The 17,078-nt window shown below is 37.8% G+C and overlaps 1 long non-coding RNA gene across 1 annotated transcript in view; it reads left to right on the top strand.

Moving 5' to 3' along the window:
- The window catches only part of LOC107181617, a 33,270-nt gene that overhangs the window by 384 nt on the left and 15,808 nt on the right, over positions 1-17,078 (top strand). The gene's annotated exons all lie outside the window — the stretch shown is intronic.

Below are 17,078 nucleotides of genomic sequence, written 5' to 3'. Positions count from 1 at the left end.
CCGGCGGCAGGGCGGCGGGAGGCGGAAACCGGGCCGTTGGCGGGAAAAGTCTCGAGGATTCCACGGGCGGAAATGAACGTCTCCTGCGAGCGGGAACACCTGGGCGTGAGCGCAGCCGCGATAGAGGGGGCTCGTTAGGAGGCAGCATTGGCCCCAACAGGAGGAGGAGGGAAGGTGGTGCTCAGCTCCACAGGGCTCAGTGAACAGGATCCTTCCAGCCCTGATGGTTGCAGGAACCCGTCTGGTGGCTTCGTTTGGTGTTATTGAAATGCTGCTACAACTTTGGAGGTGCATCCCTCCCAGTACACCATGGTTTACCGGAACCGCCTCACCTCCCCTTTCCACCATCAGCAGTCTCCCGGTGGCCTGCCAGCTCCACAGGACCTCCTGGATGCCCTCGGCATGCAGAATAATAGGTATATCCTTCTCTACGGAATAATATGCAAGGCAGTGTATTCCATTCCATTAATATAGCATATGCAATATATTGCAGTTCTGTGGCTTCACAAGTTGAATCCGTGTTCTTGCATTTGAGAGACACGTAAATACCTATGTACTGATCCAGACTGAAGTCAACACCAGACTGAGTTCTGATACACTGCACTCGCCAATATCTAAGGAAAACAGGAGGAAAGATGACTGATGCACTCGGTGAACCAAAGTTGGGTTGGTTTGTTTTTTAACACTTTGTCTACATTTTTCTAACTTAGGAATGGTAATCATCTATGCCCTTTTACCAAGGGTTGGTTAAGTAAGGGACTTATTTATAGTTACTGCATGGTTATTTGTTAATCCAATCAATGCAGCACATTTTTGAGCCCTGGTATTTGCAGAACATCACTGATATGCCAAAGCTGTGCAAAGATGAATAAGATACATATACCCCCTCCCATCTCTATTGCCCTCCAAAGGGAATCAGACTTCTCAGAGTCTTAAAGTTTGACAAATGTGTCACAATATTCTGGGTGATTGGGGATAAATAAGAATGCTGCAGCAGTTAGATGTTAACTGCACTAAAACAGTGCTTCTCAAAATGTGATTCTGCAACCAAGAGCATCAGCATCCCCTGGGAACCTTTAGAAATTCACATTTTCACCCCTCTATCTCAGACCTAGAAAATCCCAAATTCTGGGAGTGGAAACCCCACCCCCACCCCCCCATCTGTGTTTTAACACGCCACTCCAGGTGATTATAGTGCACACAAAAGTTTTTCCCCCAGGAAACCTCTAGCCTTTTTTTCAAAGTCCTCAGATGCTACCTACCTCTTTTTGAGAACCTTTTTTACCTGCTGAAAATTATCCCTTTCCCTAATGCTTAGTATATTTTCTGGAACATTGTAAGTGCTCATTAACTATTTACTAAATTAAATATCAATTAGTTCTGTGAACAAAGTAAAAGCAAATATTTCAGGTGAGGGATGGGGAAGGGCAAGATGTGAAGGTGAGCAGATGGGAAAGAAACATCAGAAAGTGTATCATATGGTGACAGTAGATATTTGGGCTTTTGTAGAGTTATTAATGATGCTTTTGTAAATCTGGGAACTGATCTGATAGACTTAACTTTTAGAAAAACTTCTCAGGAAGCTCTGTAGAGCATGAGTAGAGTACTGATAAGATCAATTAGGAGATGATCACCATAATCCAGAGAAGATGCTAAAGAAATAGTTATGGGAAATGATATTAAGGAAGTGGAGATCTTGCCTCTCTGCCCTCTTTTTAAAAAATATGTTTTTTATTGATTTCAGATAAGGGGAGGGAGAGAAAGAGAGAAACATCATGATGAGAGAAAATCATTGATCAGCTGCCCTCCTGGTTCATAGGTCGATGCTCAACTGCTGAGCCACCTCAGCTGAGCTCTCAGCCCTTTTTTGACATCTCCTCTTCATCCAGTTGTAACAGTTGGGGTACCTCAATGCTTATTACTGGTCCCTCTTCTCAGTATACCCTCCCCTCTCAGTAATTCTAAGTAGTTTATGAATATTAAAATCCACCACAGACCGATGACTTCTAAATATATCTTTCTCACCCCACTCTTCAGACTTGCATATCTACTACTACAAGTTATTTCCACTTCAGATGCCTAATTGACATCCAAATTGTTTGTGTCAAAACGGACCTCCAAAATATGGCCATTTTATAATTTCTAAAGAAATAATTGACTTAGGCAATAAGCACCAATAGATTCTTAAACCATAATATGAAAGATTATCATAAGTATTGACATAATGAAAAATTATCAACTTAATAATGGTGGGATCAGGCTATCACCACCTGACACCTCTTTAGTTAAAAGCTAGATAGCCACACATTGTCAACAGATGTTTGGCAATAAGAAGTACGACACCAAAAATACTTGACATAAATCTAATGAAGATTTTGGATGTAACTTCCAGTTTCCTGGTAACACAGGAACAAGCTAAATGACATCAGGAGGACAATCAGGCAAATCCAGAATGTCAAGTATACCACAGGACAAATGAACCTATTTATTTGTCTAGTTGATAAATAGATGGGGGAGTGGGGAGGGTGCGCAACAGGAGGGAAAAGGACTGTTCAATTTTAAAAGAGACTTAGGAAACATTAACACTCAAGAGCAATATGAAACTTTGAATACTGAACAAACCAATTGTGCCAGCATATGCAGTGGCCCTGGGAAAGAGATTTCTGGGTGGTGAAGTTTTGATAATGATACAAGATGATAAACATCCCAGACGAAGAACAAGAAAGAGAAAATTAATATATTTAATATGTACCAGTAACATATTATAATTTAAGTTAGTGTGAACCGTTCATGCAGGGATGACCTCAGAACAGTGGTTCTCAACCATGGCAGTTTTGATGCCCAGGAATATTTGGCCATATCTAAAGATATTTTTGGTTGTCTACTACTAAACAGTCCACAAGACATCCTCCCCTCCCCCGCGACAAAGGATATTGTAGCACAAAATGTCAGTAGTGCTAAAGTTAATAAAGCTCACAACAGGCAATCAAATGTCTACACCAATGTTGATTTTTTTTTTTACCTTAGCAGTGTTCCTGGTACATGGTAAGTGCATATAATTGATAATTCCTTTTATATTGTGTAAGCTCCAGATCCTTGAAAAAGTGGGGGAAGGTCAAAGATAGATACACTGTATTGAGGGCTGAAACTTAGAAGACAAATCCTAGAAGGATTTAAAAATATACATTATCAGCATACAGGTGTTAATAGAAACCTTAGGAGTGAATGAGAACTTCTACAGCACTGGTCCATGAACCTCACTATGGATCAAATTCACTTGAGCAGTTTTAAGAAAATACAGATGCTTGGTTTAACCCCAGAGCTTCTTCTGATTTAAATGTCTGGGAGTGGATGGTGTGATAAGCATCATATTAAAAACAAACCAAAAAAACCACACCTCTTCATATTATTTTAATGTGCAGCCAGTGTTGGAAATCTAAGATTTTTTTTTTTCGGAACTGCATTCATTATATTCAGTTTATTAATAAGACATACTGCATTATGTATGGTAGCTCAAGCAGTTGCCTATAGTTTCAACAGTTTTTCTGGGTTTGCTAAAGCAAACACACCCACTGTTGGTCTCTCTGGGTAAAGTAAAAGGCCAGAAAGTCCTTGGCATAATGTAGAGGAAAGAATTTAAAGACGTTGGGAGATAAAAAAGAAAAAAGTAGATTAAATGGTTCGGGTGTCTCACCTCTATATCCTGGCTGGGCCCTGAAAACTCCTCTCCCTTGCCAGTAAAAATAGAGTGAAAAGGGAAATACCCAAATATTTAAAAGTGCTTTGCTGGCTCTTCCCCCACTCCACTCCCCACCCCCTCGGCTTGGAATGCTTTTGGAAGGAGATACAATAAAAATGGTATTCCTGATCTCAGTGGGGATGTGAGAAGCCAGCTGAGGCCTGGCCCAGGTGATGACTGTTAACAGTCTGAAGCGAAGTGGGTATTGTTTTAATAGCCAGATGCTACACTCAGGGATCAGGGAATGGCTTCAGTGGCAGAAATCTCTGACTGTGGTTAATTAATCATGGGGTCCCCAGGAATGAAATAGACAGCCAGCCAATTAAGGTGTGTCTTGATTTATTTAACCAAAGCTATTCTAGGTCTGATGAACAGAGGCCTCACTGGAGCCAAGGTGCTAGAGAACTTTGGGTTCACCGACCCTGTGCAGGGGAGGCTGGTTCCTGTGAGGAAAGATCCTGCTGTAACAGTACCCACGCATACTGTGCATCTCTGCTTTGTCCTTCCTAATGGGGCTGGCAGTCGTTAACCTGAATAGTTGTGCATTGAGGAAAGGGAAATACTTCAACTCTGGAAATATTGGTTATTGCCCCAAGTGGTCACTGATTCCTGGGGCCTTGTAATCCAATTATAATCAGTTTGGCAGAATTGGGGATCATTATGGAGCCCAGGTTTTAAATGGAGTTCTGACCTGAGTTTTTAAAATGGTAGCCCAAGTGGGACTCCCAAAACTTACTTGGCGTCATTTTCTCAGATCCTGAGTCAATTCTTGGAATGGATATGATAGGAAAATGGCAGAATCCCACACAATTTCTTACCTCATAAGTAAAGGCTGGTATTTTAGCAAGTTCCAAGCAAAGGCCGTTTGGCACTCTCCTTTTCTGACAAAATAAGAATGAAGAAGAACATTACAATCCTGGAGGTTGCTTCCTGAAAGTTGTAGATTTGGTGATTAATTAACAGGATGGTTTGGCTTCTGCAATCTCAAAGGTCTTGGAGAATGACTTTGGATCACTGGAAACAAAATCAGTTGAGGGTCCAGTGGTGGCTACGAGTCTAGTTTTTTTCCTCCTTACTAGAATAAATTAATGTATCTTTCAATACTTATTGATCCTGCCAAAACATTTTTATCCACTTGGTGTAGGCATCACCAGCAGTTTACCTTCATTGATAGAAGCACCAACAAATGTTTATTGTCATGCCTCAGGGATATGTCAGCTCTCTAACTCTATGTAGCAGCTAGTTTTCTGGAACCTTGAGCAGGTTACCACTTTGATCCAATATCCACAAGACATCATGCTGATAGGACATGAAGATCAGAAAGTAGAAATAATCCTGGATGCTTCTGTAAGTCACATGTATGCCTGTGAACTTCTGTAAAACTAAAGACCTCTTACATGACAGAAAAGAGCCGGGTGTTTGAGGATCTATGGCATTCCAGGCTACTCCTTTCAAAATGGCTATCTAAACATTAAATGCAGCTTATTTGTATGTCTTACTCTGGCCATTAGCAAGATTTTTCAAATTATACCCATCCATACTTGTGGCCCATAACAAAAGAAAACTTAGCACCTGGCCCACTGTTGCAGTGCAAGTACCTATCAACAGGTCGATAGCCGGCAAATACTGAATAGACACTGCTAACTCCAGGTAGGAGGTAGACAGAGAAGGATCCTCAAGTTTGGACAAAGGTCATGCCCTCTTCAATAGTTAACATTGTGTGAAAACGTCCCTGATAATTAGCTCTGAGGAGACTGACCATGGGATTCCATTTGGCTCATGCTACTCGTAATGAAGTATGTTATAATCTAATTCCGTCCATAAAGTTTGTGGTGCCCAGTAATTTAATAACTGGTCATGATCTCCATTCCTATGCCTTCTGCAAACTGCCATACTCATTTCAACTCACATCCATATCCTAGGACAGTGGTCGGCAAACTGTGGCTCGCGAGCCGCAGTTTGCCGACCACTGTCTAGGGAAAGTTTCTTATGAACAATTGACTGAGGATGTAAAAGTCAATTTTATATCCTGATTTAGGTAGTGGAGGAAGTGAGGCATCCTGGCTTAAGGATGGTTCCACACTAAATGCTTCTACTAGATGAATATGATTGCTGGCTCTTAGGGTAATAGAGAATAGAAATTGCTTTAGTATGCTTTACATGTTAGATACTTTTCATAGAAATGATCTGGCCTGAGGTCAGGATATATGTACTGATTCCTGGGCAGGAGCTAATAGTATGAATTACCTAGAATTTGGAAGGAATGAGATCAAAGGATTGGTAAAAAAGCAAGCTTATGGAATGGGTGTATGTATGGAATAGATCTCTTACAGTAATCCCAGAACCTGTAAATTTTTGTACCTCAAGCAAATACTCAGCAGATGGCCCAAAATGGAGAATAGAGTCCTTAATATTCAGGTAGACAGGATGGCCTTCTGGCATGGCATTTGATCAATGATCTCATCAATAGAGTGGTGATGGGGTAGGAGGCATGAGGAGGATAATTAGAAGGGAGAGAACAGAACATGGAGAGTACATTGCAAAAGACAAGAGGCATTGTAGAATTTTTGTCGAATGACTCTAAAAGCCCAGATGAAACCAGAGAGGATGAATTTATAGCTACAATATGAACTAGAATGAGTTTTTCTTCAACATTCTGGACTTAAGAACAGAAATATTAGATTGATGCAAATTTGGGGATTTACCAATGGCTGTAGAGAGAAGTACAGCTTTCAGGGGAGTTGGATAGGGAGAATGGGAACTATTATTCTACCTGAGGAAATTCTGTTTTGCAACATTGGTAATTTTTTTAAAATGACAGAGAAATAGTTTAACATGAAAGTTAAGATTATGATGAAAAGACATAAGAGGAACCAGTGCTTGAGAGCGGGATTGTGAGTCACATTAGAAAGATATTCTGCTTTAGCTACAGTTGTTCAATTTGCTAGCGACTACTGCACAGGCAGACCTCTGTGCCTGTTCCTCTGATTTCTGAAACTTACCATGCCAGGAGGAGGGTAGTGAAGTAAGACAGGATCTAAGGCACTGAGGGTCCTGGTCACAGAGTGATTGAGGTGGGATGCCATGGGACTATGCAGAATGGGCAAAGAAGTGATTGGTGATAGACTGAAAGAAATGGGATTGTAAGAATGAAGGAGTGAAAAGGTCAAAAGTGGTGTATCTTGCATCCAATCTCTGCTCTGGCCATTGGAATTTTCTTGACCCATCTATTATTTGCTCCTTTCCATGTCTTGCCCTACTCTTCCCACTAGAAAGCTCTGCCCTCACCTGCCAATTCATGTATTTTTACTTTTTCAAATCCTTGCTCCAAAAGTGATTTTAATCATCCTAATTACACCTTAATTTTAATCTACCTTTAATCAACACTTTGATTTTGTGAAGACTCAGCGTTATAGTGATTTGTAGTTGTTGATGTTTCTCTGAACGCATTTTTGCTTGTTTCATACGCATTTGTTCTGTCTCCCTACCCAAACTAAAAAAAAAAAAAAAAAAATGCTAGCAAAAACTCTATCTTTTCTTTTTTACCCTGATATGGTAGATTTACCAGTCAGTGTGCTGTTAATACAAAGGATATGTGAAAGATGTTTTAATTTTATTTTAATCATATGGGTAGGTTCTAAATTGTCAAATCCAAGATTATACTGCTTATTCTAAATTTCATATTTTTATTGGAGATGAAAGGTAAACAATTGCATTTTAATTTTGTATACCTGTCTTTTGAAAATATGAACTGAATCATTCTGCAAAGGCATTTTGCCAGGAGGCAAAAATAGTAAGCTTTAAAACCCAGAAATATTGGCACCAACAAAATACACCTTTAGAAGACTTAAAATTCAGTAGGGGAGCATGAAAAATATAAATTAAGATTATACTAGAGAAGGAGTAATAGTAATCATTTTTTTTTACAGGAGATTTCCTCCATCATTGAAAATTACAGAAGAAATACTAAAATTATTACTAAAGGAGAGAATGTAAATTAATCTATGTACTGATGAGATAGTTCTTGCACCATAAATTGTTTTATTTTTCTTAATACCAACAATGTTAGTTAATTTAGTACTAGCATTTTTCATGTGGTCCTCTTATAAACTGAACCCTTGGGTTTCAAAAAGATTTTATTTTGACAAATGCCGCTTTGCAATGTCACAGAAAATATTTCCCATGGAAAAAATACTTTGTTTACTACATTCATAAAATATTTTGTCAGGATTTGATAAACTCTATTTTTTTAAACAACCCTCAAAATAACATATTATTTGCTTTAGGCTTATATATCTTATGGGATGTGTCAAAGATTCTGAGCCTTACATTTGAAAAGACTTGTGCAACAGAAACACATATGGATCTGAAAATGACCTGGCACTTAAGAAAGTGGGCCATTTAACCAGGTCCAAATAAGATCATTTAAATCTAATCTAGAATACCAGTTTTTTAATTATGTAGTCTAATGTGCTGGGTTGTATAGAGGGAATTCTCCAAGAAGATTGGATAAAAGAGACAATTCTTCTGATCCCTTTGTACTTTGAGTTCATAAATGAGTGAGAGAAAGCACCAGAACAATTATGAGACTCAGGTTAAGACATGAGCTTTCATATACACACACACACATACTCATATGCATATATAATACAGGGTATCCCCAAAAAATGTATACACACTTTAACAGCTGATAGCTCAATTTTGGAAATGAAGTGTATTTTAATAAACACTGCCTTTATAATTACTCCAAGTGTGTATGGACATATTTTGGGGATACCCTATATGTGAAACACATGGGAACATGCATTAATTTTTGTGACACAGTTTGGTGTTTATTATAAATTTTTTATCATAACAACTTCTGAAATGAGGTTAACAAAGCACTATAAACATGGACCACTGATCAAAGCTATATATACTTTTTATTATTTGGCTTCTATTAAAATTGACTTTTATATTAAATTTTTAGGTATTTTAGGTCTTAAGTTTTCAGTCTGGAAATGCAGGATTATTTGCTTCAGGTTGGTACTTTATGTAATTAGTATACACCCTGTTCATTTTTTATTTAACTTTTAAGAAAATATTCCGAAAAACATTTTTAATCTTACCTTATACAATAAGCACTCTTTAACTGATAGGTCTTTTATTTTGTAAGAGCATTCTATATACTAAAGTTCAGTTTCTGTTACTGCATGTAAGAATTTAGCATAAAATTGGTGAAAGTATGTTTGTTTGTTTTTGTTAATCCTAACTAAAGGATATTTTTCCATTGATATTTTAGAAAGAGTAGAAGGGAGGGAGAGAACAGTGAGAGAAACAATAATATGAGAGAGACACATCAATTGGTTGTCTCCTGCATGCACCCTGACCAGGGCGGGAGATCAAGCCTGCAGCCAAGGTACATGCCCTTCACCAGAATCAAACCTGGGACATTTTAATCTGCAAACCAATGTTCTATCCACTGAACCAAACGAGCTAGGTTGGTGAAATTATTTATTGAAACAATCTGATTATGATAACTTTTAAGTATAAAGTTTTAGGGAGCCCTGGCTGGTTTGGCTCAGTGGATAGAGCATTGGCCTGCGGACCAAAGGGTCCCAGGTTCGATTTTGGTCAAGGGCACATGCCCGGGGTTGCGGGCTCGATCCCCAGTGGGAGGTGTACAGGAGGTGGCCGATCAGTGATTCTCTCTCATCAGTGATGTTTCTCTCTCTCTCCCTCTTCCTTCCTCTCAGAAATCAATAAAAATATATTAAAAATAAATAAATAAAGTTTTAGGGAGCCAGATGATATCATATCATTAATATATGGTATGCTACTATATGGCGGGTAATAAGTCTGATTCCCTATATAAAAATTATTCTTAATCCATTACAATTGTGTCTCATGAAATTATATTATAAATAAGTTCCTTAAAGCTAGGAACATATATTTCTTTCTAGTCCCTATATCACCAATTAACTGCATATTAACTATGTTGTATTATATTAGGGATTAAAGTAATTACTGTCTAATAAATTTATGAATGAATATCACAGGTTTCCAGCTTATCTGAAGTACATGATAAGAAAAAGTGAGAGCCTTTCTACACTCTACAAAACACAATTCTTACCAGCAGTGCCCTATCTCTATCAGACAGGGAACTGCTATTAACATTTCAGGTTCCACAAGGACACTCTACCACTTTTATGAAGGAAAGAGTATAAATACTCTTTTTAAAAAAAATATATTTTATTGATTTTTTACAGAGAGGAAAGGAAAGAGATAGAGAGTCAGAAACATCAATGAGAGAGAAACATCGATCAGCTGCCTCCTGCACATCTCCCACTGGGGACGTGCCCACAACCCAGGTACATGCCCTTGACCGGAATCAAACCCGGGACCCTTCAGTCCGCAGGCCGACGCTCTATCCACTGAGCCAAACCGGTTTCGGCGAGTATAAATACTCTTGACTTAATTTTTATTTAATACATCTCCACAAGGCCCATTGCTATATAAAAATATAAAACAAAATTTATAACCTTAACACACATAGCTAACTCTTTTAGGATTATTATTGGAGACAGGTAAAAGCTTAGTTAGAAAGCTAGCAAAATATAGTCTTCTAACTAGTCTCCTAACTGATCCCTGCTTCCACCCTTGCCTCTCTATTACCAACACAGAAGCCTCCTAAGATCCTTTTTAAATGAAAATCACATCATGTCACCATGCTGCTCAAATCCCTCTAATAGTTCCCCATTTCAATCAAGTAAAAGCCAAAATCCCATAATAGTTTACAAGGTCTTACAGGATTTCCCCTGCCACCTCCTTTTCTTCTCTGATCCCATTCCCTACTTACTATTCTTGCTCACTGCTCCAGCCCACTAGTCTTGCTATTTCTTGAACACATGCTCCTATTTGAAGGCTTTGTATTGGTATTCCTCTGCCTGTTTCCCAGATAGCTGCTTCTTCTCTTCCCAGGTTCGAGTCTTTGCCCAAATGTTATTATTACTTTGTTAGTAAGAGCTCTAAGTCAACTCTATTTAAAATTGTAGGCTACCACTACCACATCTTTTGTTCCTTAGCCAAATTTATTTTTTCCTTTAGGCTTATTATCTTCTAACAACTATAAATTTAACTTATTTTGCTTATTGTCTATCTCCGCCCACCCCAAGAGTGTATATAGATAGACTCCATGGAACAGGATATATTTTTGTTTCTTTTTCTGCCAGATCTACAGCACTTAGACTAACTAGTCTCTTAAACATAACAGAAATTCAAATATTTATTGAATTAACTATCACATATACAAATTTTGCCTTAATTTTATCAGTTTCCATCATGTTTTAGTCATAAAGTTACCAATGAAAAGATGAATAAATAAATAAGCTATATAATCTGAAAATGAACTGACAGAAATAAGTGTCAAATTTTACAAATGATATGCATTTATAAATGATAAGCATGAATATCATATTTTCCTGTAAATTATATATTGAGACCTTGAAAATATTTGGGAAATGTATGCAAAAGAATGGCTCACACAAGCATCCATTTTCAGCAGAACCTATAGCCCTGTGGTGATAGGAGAAAGCCACTTTCCCAGCCTGCCCCAAACTGTAGCTGAATTTGAAATTGTTCTATAGGATGAAACTGCCTCCAGATCCACAAATGTGAATTTTTTAAATGAAAGTTAATTTGGTAGATCAGGTAAGGATCTACCTGATGTTTACTAACTCAAACCAGGCCATCACTCATGGGGAAGAATGCTATATGAAGCTGACCACTGCTGAGGATTTTATGACTTCATTACTTAGGACTTATTCAGGCTCAGGACATTCCTTAATTTGACCATCCCAACTAATGGATGATGAGTTGGAGCAAAAGGCAATCATCAGTCAGATATAATTAATCATGAAATATTCTTAGAAGAACATTGGCAACTGGGTCTATGGTACTAACAAATAAAGTACTAAATAACTCTACTACTTGATAAAGTTATCCAACACTTCAGAGTTTGCCCTTGCATGGATTTATAAACAGGTCCTGGCCACGTGCACTTTTATATACACCTGATGCCAGAATCCAGTGAAGCTCATAGCGTTAGGTGGGGCTCACCTGAAGCAGTTGGGGGGAAGGCCATTTGGCCACATCAGCCAAATAAAGTTTGTGATCGGTGGGATGCTAGAGGTCAAAGCAGTCTTATCCTGTCAGATTCTTCTGCATCCCCAGTACCTGCCATACTCTACTTATTCATTCCTTCAGTACCTTATTTCTTCATTCAGAAACATTTATTGAGAAAAGTAGTGAACAAGAACAAGTACAGTGTTTGCCAATATGGAGTTTATATCTAACTGGAGGGGCAGAGATAGCATAGTACAATTATAATATCTATTACAGAGGAGATGCAGAAATTTTTAAGAAAGCATATAACCTAGATCTGACCTAGTTGAAAGTATGAGATATAAACTCTCATAGGAACTGATTAATCCAAGATTTGAAGGGTAGATAGGAGTTAATTAGTAAAAAAAAAAAAAAAAAAGAGGAAGACAATACATACAGGGGTGATGCCAGTCTGAGGTAGGAAGGTGCATGGTATGTTCAAAAAATCGAAATTATAAAGAATCGGAGTGTAAAGAGTAAAATGATGCTAGTGTGTGAAGACAATTCTTATAATGCCTTGAAGTCAAATGTAAGGAATTTTAATTTTATTATAAAGGTAATAGAAAGAGTTTGTGGTAATTTAAGCCAGAGACTAACATTATTAGACATGATTAGAAGTTGGTTGAAGGGAGGGACCACCCTGAATATAGTATATAACATGCTTGATATATAAAATCTTAGTGGTTGTGGTGTTGATAATAGAAGTGTCAGGATGAAGATAGGGATTAGTTAAGAGACTGGTAAGATAACTGCTTTTACTAACTTTTAACTAGGTCACTGGATGTTCCTAGGGGTTATCTGAAATGAGCTTTCCCAGGGCCATTTTTTAAGTTATATTTTCATATATTCCAGGAGATAGCAAAAGACCTTTGAGAGGCTATTGAAGTAGCCTGGATAAGCTATGATGGTAATTGGACAGGGCTGATGGTGATGCAGACTGGAAGAAGCAAAGAATTCTAAAGATAGAAATTTGAATCACTAAGGCTTGATGATTAATTGGCTATGAGATAAGAGGGGCATAACTGAAAGAATAGTTGAGTTATTTACTAGGCTCATGAACACAGAAAGAACTGGTTAGTGATTATAAAATTATGAGTTCAGTATTGAATACAGAGAAATTGTGATGCCTGTGAGACATCCAAATGATATGAAAAATGGGCACTAGCTATATGGATTTAAAGCATGGAGGAAAGATCTGGGTTGGAGATATAAATGGGAGTAGTTTGCATTCAGATGGTAATTGAAGCTATTAACAGAGAATGGAGTCTAGACAATTGAGTAGGAAAAGAAGAGGTTGCCTTGAGAAACTCAAACATTTCAAGGCTGGATAGAGAAAAAGAGGCCATCAAAAGATAATGAAAAGTCATCAGAGAGGTAGGAGGAAAGCCAGTTAGTAGCAGTCATATTTATTTAGTGAATGAATGTAGAAGAGTTCTTAGGAGATTGTATTAGCTTCCTCTCTTATCAACAGAACCAAAATGTTTCTGGTAGTGCTGGCTATCATAGATTAAATGGTACCTATGCCTGCTGGGTGCATCCACTCTTGGCTGTAGAAAGTAGAAGTACACCACCCCTACCTCCAAATACATGCCCACACTGACCTTGTGCTTGGTCCTGAGTGAGGTTGGATCAAGCTGGTCTCTTATCTAGGAGGCAGGCATTGATAGTGACAAGTTGGCCATAGTGGGTACACCATCATCACCACCTAAGTCAGGCTACATGCTTTAGGCATTGTAGCCAGCTTGTCAGGAATGGACCCAGGTCATGGGAAATGACATCCTAGGCTAGGTCCGATGCTGACCAGGCATGAAAGCCAATCCCTTCCTTTCCTACCATAGACATTATACCAGTATATTCTCCACTCATCGGTGGGACTTGAAGGAATGCAAAAGGGGCCAAAAGAAGCAGTCATATATCTAGAATGCTTAGAGGTGATTGCTTTAAATAGTACTTCCCAACTTTTAATGTGCACATACATTTCCTAGGGTTTTTGTTAAGGTGAAATACATCTGATTCAGAATGTCTGATTTGTTACCTGAGATTCTGTATTTTCGACTGGCTCCCAGGCTACGGGAATGCTGCTACCCACACTTTTATTGCCAAGGTTTGACTTACATTTGTACGCTAGCAAGCCAGAAAATAAAATAGCCAGCTAAGCAACTAGAGCAGGAACTAATCAAGAGAGAGATGGGGTGCGATGTGAAGCCCAGACCTGACCTCTAGGTTCAGGAACAAGCTCTCAACAAGGTGTATGAATAGTGGTGCCCAATTGATGTGTATTGAGCCTGAGTACTTAAAGGGCTCCACCATTTTGGGCCTCATGTTTCTTAGCACCATTTCACTTCCTACAAATTCCAGAAGGGTTTGAAGCATAATACATTTGTAAACCCAGATGTATAGCAAAATGTCCATCTATCAGCAGCATCTTTAGCAGTGATTTCGCTTGGGAACTTAAAAATCATTCCTGATGGGAAAGGAAATGGAGAAATATTTCTAGTAAGAAAATGGAATCCACTTAATTTTTAAAAGTATAATTTTATAAGGTGCATATTATATAATGAATAATTAGGGAGAACCAAGATGGCGGCATAGGTTAACGCCGGAGTTTGCCGCCTCGAACAACTGTAAAATAAGTGAAACTAAAAGACGGAAAGGACATCACCCAGACCCACAGGAACGCTGGCTGAGTGGAAGTCCTACAACTAGGAGGAAAGAATAACGCATACGGACACTCAGAGGAGGCGCAGTGCTGAAGTCAAATTCTGAGGTGCGGAATTCTTTGCCTCATGTTTCTTAGCACCATTTCACTTCCTACAAATTCCAGAAGGGTTTGAAGCATAATACATTTGTAAACCCAGATGTATAGCAAAATGTCCATCTATCAGCAGCATCTTTAGCAGTGATTTCGCTTGGGAACTTAAAAATCATTCCTGATGGGAAAGGAAATGGAGAAATATTTCTAGTAAGAAAATGGAATCCACTTAATTTTTAAAAGTATAATTTTATAAGGTGCATATTATATAATGAATAATTATGCCCTTTGTGTGTGAGGGAGCCTAGAAGAGTTGTATTTGGATGGGCAGTTAAATTGTAAAATAAAATAATACAACATGACAACTATACAAATCCTGTCTCCTGTAAAGTATGTTCAAAGTAAAAGGAAAAGCTGAAAAAAACTGGCATAGAGAGAGGCAAAGAAAAAAAAAAACCACTACAGAATATATAATATAAAATGAAGCAGATAAGGAAAATTAAAAGGAGGGTTTTTACAGGGAAAAACAATTTCATTTTATTGTAAAGACCTAAATGAATGAAAGAAGACTTTGAATGTGAAGATGATTAAAAAGACATCATTAGCTAAAGATATTTACAAGTTTAGTCTCTTTCATTTTGATTGTAATTTTAATTAGCTGGACACTGTGGGGGGAAGAAAATGAAAGCTTACATCATTTACTTGCTCTTTAAATTGTATTCCACCTTAATTTTCTGCTCTTTAGTTCTTAATTTTCTCTATTTTTGTTCTGAGTAATCCGGTTATCAGGCTAAACTGATTTTCCCTCAGCCAGATTTAGCATTCAGTATTTGCATCTGTGAACTAAAAATTCACCCCATTGCTTTAGTTTTTATTCTTTCAATAGCAAAAACTCTCTCCAGGTAACTTTTTTTTCAGTCCTTTGTCTATACAGCAGGGTGCTTTGTATAACCATGACAGTTAAATGACTAATAACAAAGAATTCTATTTGTCAAATAATTATGCTCTATTTACAGTTTTCCACAAAATTTACTCATAGAATTTAGAAGGCATCAAAGCTTTAAAAATCTGTACTTTTACTGTTCATTAAAACCATTTTTCTGTATGCAAGCAATTTGCTTATTTCTGTTTCTCAGACAAAATAGAAGCAAATTTTTTTAAAAATGAGTATTAGTCGCCCTGACTGGTTTGGCTCAGTGGATGGAGCATCGGCTTGTGGACTCAAGGGTCCCGGGTTCGATTCCGGTCAAGGGCATGTGCCTTGGTTGCGGGCACATCCCCAGTGGGGGGGAGGGTGTGCAGGAGGCAGCTGATCGATGCTTCTCTCTCATTGATGTTTCTGGCTCTCTATCCCTCTCCCTTCCTCTCTGTAAGAAATCAATAAAATATTTTAAAAAATGAGTATTAGTTGAATAATTTTAAAAAAAATAACATTGATATAAAACAAAACATCTGTTTAGAATAACCTACCTTACAAAGGTTTATCTCCAAGCTATCTGGCTTTCTAGTAGACTATTTATTTTACATTTGTTAAAGAAAACAACATTAGCATAGCTAACCATGTATTATGTGATTCTCAGTTTGCCCTGCCTTCCAAAAGAAATTCACTCAAATAATGGGAAGTAACAATGTTGGAGTGCCTCAATGTCTGAGGATGAAAGGCACTATTTAAGTGGTGACAAGTACTATTATTATTCTGCCATGGACAAAGAGTAACAATTGGCTTTTAAAACCATTGTGGACAATTTTATTCTGCTCCCCTATATCTCAGAAACTATCAGAGCATGGAGTTCTCAGCACTCAAACTCGGACAGCACATATACAGTGATAAGGAGTATACAAATAATGATCCTATTAATTAAACACCCCAAAAGTAGTTTTGGCTGCCAGTCATAGCCATCCAGGGTGGGTATAGTTAAAGGAACAGCAAAACAGCAACAACAACAAAAAACCAACTGTGCATCATTAGTTGTTTCCATAATTCCAAAATTTAATTTGTATATCTTTAAGGTTTTTCCTCACCTTAAAATAAAAATAGTTCTTAAAATGAATTATTCTTTGAACCTTATCATTGTTGCATTATTTTAATGAAAAGAAGTTTCACATGTTTACCAGATATAGTTTAGAAAAAGGGTAGAATAAGAGGGGGGAACTAAGAAGTTGAAAGAAGAAATTAGAGGAGCTGTTGAGGGTGAAAAAATGTGCAGAAACTGAAATATAGGAGCAAGAGAGCTCAAGTTTCTGATTTTACCCAAGAATATAATAATAATGAACATAATCACTAGGAGGTTTTATCAAGGAATATTATAGGATTTTATTATCTGGAAGTCTTTTAAAATAGGATACTTGGGTCTCTTTGGCATGGTTTATGGGTACTATCGAATAGAAGGTGATTACTGATTAGCTGTCCTGTCTAGGATAAATCTCTCTTTGCAATGTCTTTTT

Source organism: Myotis davidii, unplaced genomic scaffold, assembly GCF_000327345.1.
Source record: "Myotis davidii unplaced genomic scaffold, ASM32734v1 scaffold6, whole genome shotgun sequence".
Classification (NCBI taxonomy): Eukaryota; Metazoa; Chordata; class Mammalia; order Chiroptera; family Vespertilionidae; genus Myotis; species Myotis davidii.
Note: the sequence above shows the minus strand (reverse complement) of the source record. Positions and strands in the feature narration are given on the sequence as shown.